The following is a 9,393-nucleotide window of genomic DNA, read 5'->3' on the forward strand; positions in this document are numbered from 1 at the left end:
ACGTAATTGATTTTAACTTTTCTATTAGTTGCATTTAAAACTATGAATTTTCTTCAAAGGCCAGCGAAGCAGGGGCAGGGGTTTGGGAACCATGGCTTCAGAGGACATCTAGGTCAATTGGCATAAATAAAATCTATTAAGAAAACATTCTGCATCCCACTTTGGAGAGTGGTGTCTGGGGTCTTAAACGCTAGCAAGCAGCCATCTAAGATGCATCAATTGGTCTCAACCCACCTGGAGCAAGGAAGAATGAAGAACACCAAAGACACAAGGTAACTATGAGCCTGAGAGACAGAAAGGACCACATAAACCAAAGACTACATCAGCCTGAGACCAGAAGAACTAGATGGTGCCTGGCCACAACCAGTGACTGCCCTGACAGGCAACACAACAAAGAACCCCTGACGAAGCAGGAGAGTAGTGGGATGCAGACCCCAAATTCTCGTAAAAAGGCCAGACTTAATGGTCAGACTGGGACTAGAAGGACCCTGGAGGTCGGGGTCCCCAGATCTTCTGTTAGCCCAAGACAGGAACCATTCCCCGGGGCCAACTCTTCAGACAGGGATTGGACTGGAATATGGTATGAAAAATGTTACTGGTGAAGAACGAGCTTCTTGGATCAAGTAGCCACATGAGACTGTGTTGGCATCTCCTGTCTGGAGGGGAGATGAGAGGGCAGAGGGGGCCAGAAGCTGCCCGAATGGACACGAGGAGAGAGAGTGGAGGGAAGGAGTGTGCTGTCTCATTAGGGGAAGAGCAGTTAGGAGTGTATAGCAAGATGTGTGTAAATTCTTGTATGAGAGACTGACTTGATTTCTAAACTTTCTCTTAAAGTACAATAAAAATTAATTTAAAAAAGCTTTCACTTAAGGCACGATAAAAAAAAAAAAAAAAAACTATGCATTTCTACCTACATGCTGCCTTACCAATTGTTGTTAGGTGCTATCGAGTCAGTTCCGATTCATAGTGACCCTACATGCAACAGAACAAAACACCGCCTGGTCCTGCGCTATCCTCATAATCATTGTTATGCCTGAGCCTATTGTTCCAGCCACTGTATCAGTCCATCTCGTTGAGGATATTTCTCTCTTTTGCTGACCCTCTACTTTATCAAGGATGATGCCCTTCGCCAGGGACTAGTCCTTCCTGGTAACATGTCTAGAGTATGTGAGACAAAGGATATTGGCTTTACTGATATCCTACATGTTTTAATATATTGTATTTTTATTGTCAATCGGTTTAAAAAGTTTTCTAATTTCCATTTGTGTCTTCTTTGTTCCATGTTTTTCTTAGGAATATGTTGCTTAACTTCCAATCATTTGGAGATTTTAAAATTACCATTCTGTTACTGATTTTTAGCTAATTCTACAGTGGTCAAGAACCCATTCCATATGATTTCAGTCCTTTGAAATTCACTGAGGCTTGATTTATTGCCCAGCATATAGCCTACTCGGATAAAAGTTCCACATGCACTTGAGAAGACTGCAGTTCTCGGGCGTAGTGTTCTATATATGTCCATTTTTGTTAATTGCCTTTTTCAAGTCTTCTGTATCCTTACTGACTTTTCTCTGCTTGTTATACTAGTTAGTGGAAGGATTGTGAACTTGTCTATTTTCTCTTTTAGATCTGTTATTAAGAGCATACAAATTTAGGTGTGTTATGTTCCTATTAAATTGGCCCTTTATTGTTATGAAATGTCCTTTATGTCTAATAATTCTTCTTGCCATAAAGTATCTTTGTCTGAATATAAAGGATGATTAATGGAGAGCTGAAAAAACATCCTTAAATGAGATGGAGAAGTGCTCAATACATTGAAGGAGAACCTGTAAAGGATGCTGTCCATGGAATCTAGGAGCTGGATAAAGCTTGAATAAAGCAGAAATGCTGTATTTCCATGGTTCCCATGTTTACTGCATTTTAGAATCAGCTGGGAAGCTTTTAAAAATTCCGATGCCTACGTTGTGCCCCACATGCATTCAACCAGAATGTCTGGTGGTGGATGCCAGGCATCAGTAGTTTTTAAAGGTAACCAGGTGATTCCAATGTGCAGCAAAGTTTGGGAACCACTGCCCTAAGTCTTCCATTTAATATGCTATAAGTTGTAAGAAAGAAAACTCTGCCAGTTAACCTCTGACAAAATGCTCAAGATACCATTGATTTTAAGACATCTCCATTTCAGAGATGTTAAAGTAGGAAAATAGCATCTCAGAATTGATGAACTGCTGTGGTCAGAGTTATGCCCAGCCATGGAATGGGAACCACTAGATTTTCCCAGGAGTGTACATGACCTTAGAACAGAATGGATAGTCGAGTTGAATTTGGGACAGCACATTTTGTTCATAATTCCAGTTTGTCCTGATAAGAAAACTAAACAAAGACCTTCTCACTATTACACCTCTTTCTTTTCCTCAGGCGACAGAGATAGGTCCTGCTGTGCCCGGAATATTGGAATTAGTTCCCAACTGTACTTCCTTAGTGCCAGCAACTCTCTTCTCGAAAACTGAGCCACTCACAATCAAATGAAATTTCAAGGAGAATATGCTCACAGTACCATGTATGCTGATATTGTAACCTTTCAAAAGGTGCTCAAAAGTAGCATCAACTCTGGCACTGTATAAATGAGGAACTACCAAGTTCCAGACTTCTAAATCAGATGTTATCCTCAGACCTACTTCCTCCCTACAAAGACATCCTATAGGAGATGGTGAACCCACGTGGTCTGTCAAGACTTCAAACAAAATCTGCCTTTTCTGGTGTGAAATTGGTCAGAGGCCAAAGGTGTGAGGGGATAAATATAAGATAAATTTGGATCTTTATTCAGAAGAGTTCATATCAACATTCCTCAATTTCACCATCCTATGTTTATGAGACAGACATCCCCTTAGGCCCTGGGAGACAGGGGAGGGACCATGTTGCTATTTGCTTATTTGCCTTTACTGCTATACCCAGCAATGCCTGGCACACTCAGCTCTCAGTCAGTGTTTGCTGAATTGAGCAGATGATAAACATAGTCTCTGTCCTCAAAAAGTTCAGAGTCGGAGAAGAAATAAATACTACACAACATAATTAAATGCTCCATGTCATGGCAGAGATTTAGGCCCTCAGGGCACAAAAGTTGCTGGCAAAGCCAGCCCTGTATGTGCCTTAGGATGGGCAGTCACCTCACAATCCTAACAGCTTTCAGAGTGCTTACTGTGTGCCAGGCGCTGCTCTGTGTGTTTACTCATTTATTTCTTCAACTACCCTGAAGCGGTAGGTCTTTTTATTATCTAATAACCCCATTTTTACAAATAGGGCACAGAGAGGCTAGGAACTTTCTCAGAGTAACACAGCTAGTAAGTAGAGGAGGCAAGATTCAAACCCAGGCTGAGATCTTGAGTGCCCTGAGCTGCTGCCTTTTCTGCACGATGTACTTTACACAGCAATTGGCCTTGAGTTCTCACGATTAGAGAGGCTTTTAAGGGTCAACTGGTGACATATCCTTGACTGGGTTAAGACATCACTTACCCGGGAGGAATAATAAACTGGCCACTAATTTTTTTTTTAACCACATTAGCCAGGTTATGGTATCAGCCCATAAAGAACCATATGCATCTGATTAAAACCATGACCGAGGCATTGATAACCAGCAAAGAGAACAAGGAGACCCTACAGCACTGAGGCCCCAGGGTGAAGGAGTCTGATGCTGGGAAGAAGTGGAGACTTTCCAAGCATGATCCTCTGTACAGGCCTTGAGGGTGGGGGGCACTGCCGCGGGGAGGCTGTAGGGAGCAGGCAAAGAGCACGCGGTCCCTGGGTGGTAAATGTATTAGGAAACAGACCAAGGAACATTCCCGGACAAAGAGCATTGAGCAACCCCTGGGTGCCAGCCAGGTGTTGGGAAGAGTTGAACCATCTACCCAGGTCCTATGACAGACCTCTCTGGAAGGAATGGTGTTAAAATGGCATGCTTTTGCGCAGTCAGTGCAAGAAATTGGGGAACTTGCATAATTGTGGTCCCAGGAAATAGCGTGAAGTTAGTCTTGACCATACAGGAAAATCAGCACAGCTGTATCTTGCTAAGCCTCCAAGTGAATCCTTGCAGAAGCACTTTGTTTTTCTCTTTTGTAGGTTGTGACCTACTGGATTCTGGCCAGTTGTATTTGTGTTTGTCTCTTCTGAAAGAGGTACCGGAAAACTCACTTACCTTCAGCCCCAACATGTAGCACAGCCATGACCATGAAGTGGGTTCCCAATAAATGACTAATTGGAAGGAAGGAAGGAAAAGGGAAGATGAATGTGGGTCGACCCTTCTCATTTATATATACGTACACACAAGTGTGTATGTATGTGAATATAAAAATATATACTCGTGTGTGTAAAAATATATTCATATATGTATGTGTTTTTTAAATGGTTATATCAGAGTCTCAAACACCTTTTTATGACCAAATTATTTTTTTGTTTGTAAGTTTTTGATGATAAGATGTTTTTCAGTAATGGAATGCATGCTAAATCATTGAGTTTTTAAATTTTTGTTAGGTAAGATGAATTTTGATAAATATTATATGGGACACATATATGTCACTGGACTCTAGCGGTAGAATCAGTAGAATGAGGCATGAAAAAAATCATTTTAACAATTTTATTTTATTGTGTGAAACTTTTGAAAACATGGGGTAACACAGAAAGACACCCTGCAATGGTTGCACATAATTGTGGTTCGAGTCTCCTTCTTAGTGCTGTATTCTCTGCGTTGCCTTCTACATCCCTTGACAGGTAAACAGTTTCCAACCTGTTGGAGCCATACATCATTTGGCACCCTGCTTGCTCCTGGCCTGGTCTTCACAAGAAAGGAGGGTCTTCCTCTTCTTTTGCTTTCCTGGCCCAAAGTAAGTTGCCTAATAAGAGCAAGCCTGAAGGAAAGTTGGTCACATCTGCCCCCACTGTTACAGTTCCGCATTGTAAAACTATTTATAATGCTAAGGTCAATAAGGAAATACAGCAGTCAATGCCACCATTTGAGAGAGCACCTTCCGATTGCGCACCTTTCATGCCTCTGGTCAAAGCAGTCCACTGTCCCCAAAATTGCACTGTATTCTGCAACTGCTCTTGGGCAAGGGATTACTGAGGAGGAACCCTCTTTGTTCTTTCCTTTGACGTTAGTGATGTCCTTTGGATTGTGGAACATGTACAAAACTGTCACAGGTCTATTGTCACTACCACCGACACACATCCTTTCATACAAAACAGGAATTCTGCCCGCTATAATTTATCTTTCCTCTTCATCATTTCTGGTAGCCCCTTTCTGTTTGTTCACGCTGTGTCTACATTTATGCTTTTCATCAAGTGATAGGAAAAGAAATTGTCAAAGGCAATGATACTGTGAGAATGGTTGCAAGAATGACACAGTCCAAGTACAGCACTCTTACCGAGGGAGAGAAATGAGTCATGGTCTATGCCTTTTTTACCAGAACAGATATCAAACTGACTTACGAAGCCAGTTCACGAGTCAGCCAAGCACCATACTTTGTACCCACGCTTGACCGGCTTCATTGGCATGTATTGTTTTATTGATGAACGGCCCTTGAATAGCACCATGCTTTCATCAACTGCCATGACATGTGATGGCACATACACCTCTTTTAGGCAGCTATTGAGAGCATTGATAATTGGGTACAATTTGTAAAGCCAGTCATAGCCAGGTTCTCCTTTGTGCACAGCTTTTGAATTGTCATTGCAGCGTATGTTCTTGGTCAGTTTCTTGTATCTTGTTTTAGTCATAAGGTTTGTCGCAGAAGTTACACCCAAGAGGAGGTCAGTGGACCAATGATGTCTGAGCTCTGGCAGGATGTATATACCCATCAGTATATGCACTACAATGAATGTCTTTATTTCCTCTACAGTTGTAGGCTGCCGGTTTTTACTTGACATTCTAATATCCCGCCCTCTGTATTACCTTGCGCGCTTCTGGGTTGCATAAAGATTTTATTGGCCCTTTATAATTTCCAGTGGAAACCCTGGTGGTGTAGTGGTTAAATGCTACAGCTGCTAACCAAAGGGCTGGCAGTTTGAATCCGCCAGGCACTCCTTGGAAACTCTATGGGGCAGTTCTACTCTGTCCTATAGGGTCGCTATGAGTCGGAATCGGCTCAATGGCACTGGGTTCGGTTTTGGGTTTGTTTTTTTTTTATATATATAATTTCCAATATCTCTTCCATAAATACAGCCAAAAAATAACCTACTTCTGCATCTTCATGGATCAAATTAGGGTAAACTTTGGCATATTGCTGAAGTGAGTTCGTTATATTTTCAAAGTAGGAGACATCTTCACATCATTCACCTTTGTTTTCTTCAATTTCATCACGGGCATCATCATCTGGTTCGCCCCTTTCTTCTGCAACATTGAGTGTGTCATCATCCTCTAATACCTCTAATGTGTTAGTGTCTTTGTTACTATCAAAATGAGCTTTAGGTTCCACAAAATGGGTAAGCTCCTTCGAGGCATCTTCATCACACTCCTCCTTAGAATCATCCTCATTCTCAGGTAGAGAAAAGAAATACACCCATTCCTCAGTTATCGACTTGGCTAGGTTCCAAAGGCCAGGTTGTTATGCAAAAGTCAGTGTTATGCAAAAAGGAAGATGACCAGGGATGTGCTCTTCCACAGCACCTCAGGGCTGGCAGGTGATGTGCCTGCTATGGCAGGTCTGCTCCAATCTCCTCCTCCTCTTCACTCCTGTTCCCCTCTGTCTTAGTCATCTAGCGATGCTATAACAGAAATACCACAAGTGGATGCCTTTAACAAAGAGACATTTATTTCCTCACATTAAAGTAGGCTAAAAGTTCAAATGCAGGGCGTTAGCTCCAGGGGAGGGCATTCTGTCTCTGTCGGCCTTCTCATCAATGTTCCCCCTAACTAAAAAAAAAAAAATAGTAGGGGAAAATTGCACAGGGATCCTGGGTCCAAAGGATACCCTCTGCTCTCAGCACTGCTCTCTTGGTGGTATGAGGTCCCACTGTCTCTCTTCTCGCTTCTGTCTCTTATATCTCAAGAGATTGCCTCAAAACACAATCCAGTCTTGTAGATTTGAGATCTGCCTCACTAACACAACTGCCGCCCATCCTCCCTCATTAACATCATAGAGACAGGATTTACAACATAAGGAAAATCATGAAATACCGGGAATCACGGCCCAGCCAAATCGATACACACATTTTTGGGGGGACATAATTTAATCCATGACACCCTCCTTTTCTCCTCTTACTCCCAACTCCTCCCCCACTGTCTCTCCATCCTTCCTTCTACCCCCTTGGTCTCCTCTTCCTTCTGCTCTCCAGCATACCGGATGGGGAGCTCGTTGGAACTCAGGGGCTGGTGCCAGAGCACAGCTCCGCAGAGCTGGGCAGGTCATCCACGCTGGAGAGACCTGAGCACAGTGGGAGCAGGCCTGGGGCAGGACTGCACAGAAGCTGCAAACCAGGGGCCAGGGGCCATTCCTACGTGGCTGTCCCATTCACAGACAGCCACCAGCCCTTCTGGCTCCCTGCCATTGCTCCGTGCCTCCCAGAGCCAGGAGCCGCCACAAGCTGCCGACACTTGGGCCCTGCAGCACTGCCAACAGGTGAGTCCTGGGAGCCCAGTCTGGGGCTGGTACAAGAGAAGGTCCCTAGAGGGGGGGGGTTGACACCATGAGTTACCACACAGGGTGACACCAACCCTAGTGATGCCACTGCAGCCAGCGTTACTCTTGCCTTATACCTCGGCATTCATTACTGCCAGGTGTACATCACTAATGCACAAAATAATCAGTAGATTTTTTACTATTGACGTAAACGTGAAATGTCAGATAATGAGATAGTCGATAAGCGAGGAGTAGGTATAATCTAGAATTTCTTTGTCCTTCAAATAGCCTATTTCTGAAAACGGAATTTTTCAGGAAAAAACAATTCAAGGTTCAGCAAAGCCAGGATAATACCAGTACCATACTTCCAAACCAGTGAGAATACACAAGGGGAGACATAGCATAATTCCAGCCTCCTGTAAAAATAAAAGCATCAAAAGGATCTGGAGTCCTAGAAAAAGCACTACTACAGTGAGTTAATTTTTATCTCAAATGACCTACTTACAGCTCATAAACTAGAAGTCCTTGATGCAAGAAACATACACACGGTACACCAAGGATACTATAATATGTGCTTATAAAGTATTGCACCTGAAAATATGTTATTCATTTTTAAATTAGATCATGAAAACTGCAACTTGCAAGTAACACAGGACACCGTAAATACAAGGCTTATCTCATTGCTGTTCCTGTTGTTGGGTGCACTCAAGTCGGTTCCGAATCATAGCAACCCTGTGCACAACAGAGGGAAATACTACCTGGTCCTACGCCATCCTCACAATTGTTGCTATGCTTGAGCCCATTGTTGCAGCCACTGTGTCAATCCATCTCATTGAAGGTCTTCCTCTTTTTTGCTGACCCTCTACCAAGCATGATGTCCTTCTCCAGGGACTAATCCGTCCTGATAACATGTCCAAAATACGTGAGATGTAGTCTTGCTGTTCTTGTTTCTAAGGAGTGTTCTGACTGCACTTCTTCCAAGACAGACTTATTCATTCTTTGGCAGCCCATGGTATATTCAATATTCTTCGCCAATGCCACAGTTCAAAGGCATCAATTCTTCAGTCTTGCTTATTCATTGTCCAGCTTTCACATGCATATGAGGCGATTGAAAACACCACGGCTTGGGTCAGGCACACTTTAGCCTCACGGTAAAATCTTTTCTTTTCAACATTTTAAAGAGGTCTCTAGCAGCAAATTTGGCCAATGCAATCCATCTTTTGATTTCTTGACTGCTGCTTTCATGGGTATTGATTGTTGATCCAAGTAAAATGAAATCCTTGACAACTTCAATCTTGTCTCCGTTTATCATGATGTTGCTTATTGGTCCAGTTGTGAAGATTTTTGTTTTCTTTACGCTGAAATGTAATCCATACTGAAGGCTGTGGTCTTTGATCTTCATCAGTAAGTGCTTCAAGTCCTCTTTGCTTTCAGCAAGCAAGGTTGTGTCATCTGCATATCACAGGTTGTTAATGAGTCTTCCTCCAATCTCAATGCCCTGCTCTTCATATAGTCCAGCTTCTCGGATTACTGGCTCAGCATACAGATTGAATAAGTATGATGAAAGGATACAACCCTGACACACTATCTCACTCTACAAAAGCCAAAAGAGATGAAAGTTTCACCCAATCGCGCCTCCAGGATATACCACCTCATATAATAACCTACACACACAGTGATTTGGTGTCAATGAACATTTTTTCAGTTTTACTCAGTTATACATGTCGCCACTAGACAGGATACTAGCATCCCAAGAAACCAGAGAGACAAACAAATGGAAGTGGCACTT

General features: G+C 42.7%; 1 long non-coding RNA gene across 1 annotated transcript; it reads left to right on the forward strand.

The window, feature by feature from the left end:
* The first annotated feature begins 4,440 nt into the window (after positions 1–4,440).
* On the forward strand, positions 4,441–8,897 carry LOC126065111 (uncharacterized). Its single transcript, XR_007514721.1, has 3 exons — positions 4,441–4,871; positions 7,321–7,604; positions 8,226–8,897. It is a non-coding gene; the product is annotated as an uncharacterized LOC126065111 (long non-coding RNA).
* The last annotated feature ends 496 nt before the right edge of the window (positions 8,898–9,393 follow it).

The sequence above is a fragment of the Elephas maximus genome, chromosome 21 (assembly GCF_024166365.1).
Source record: "Elephas maximus indicus isolate mEleMax1 chromosome 21, mEleMax1 primary haplotype, whole genome shotgun sequence".
Classification (NCBI taxonomy): Eukaryota; Metazoa; Chordata; class Mammalia; order Proboscidea; family Elephantidae; genus Elephas; species Elephas maximus.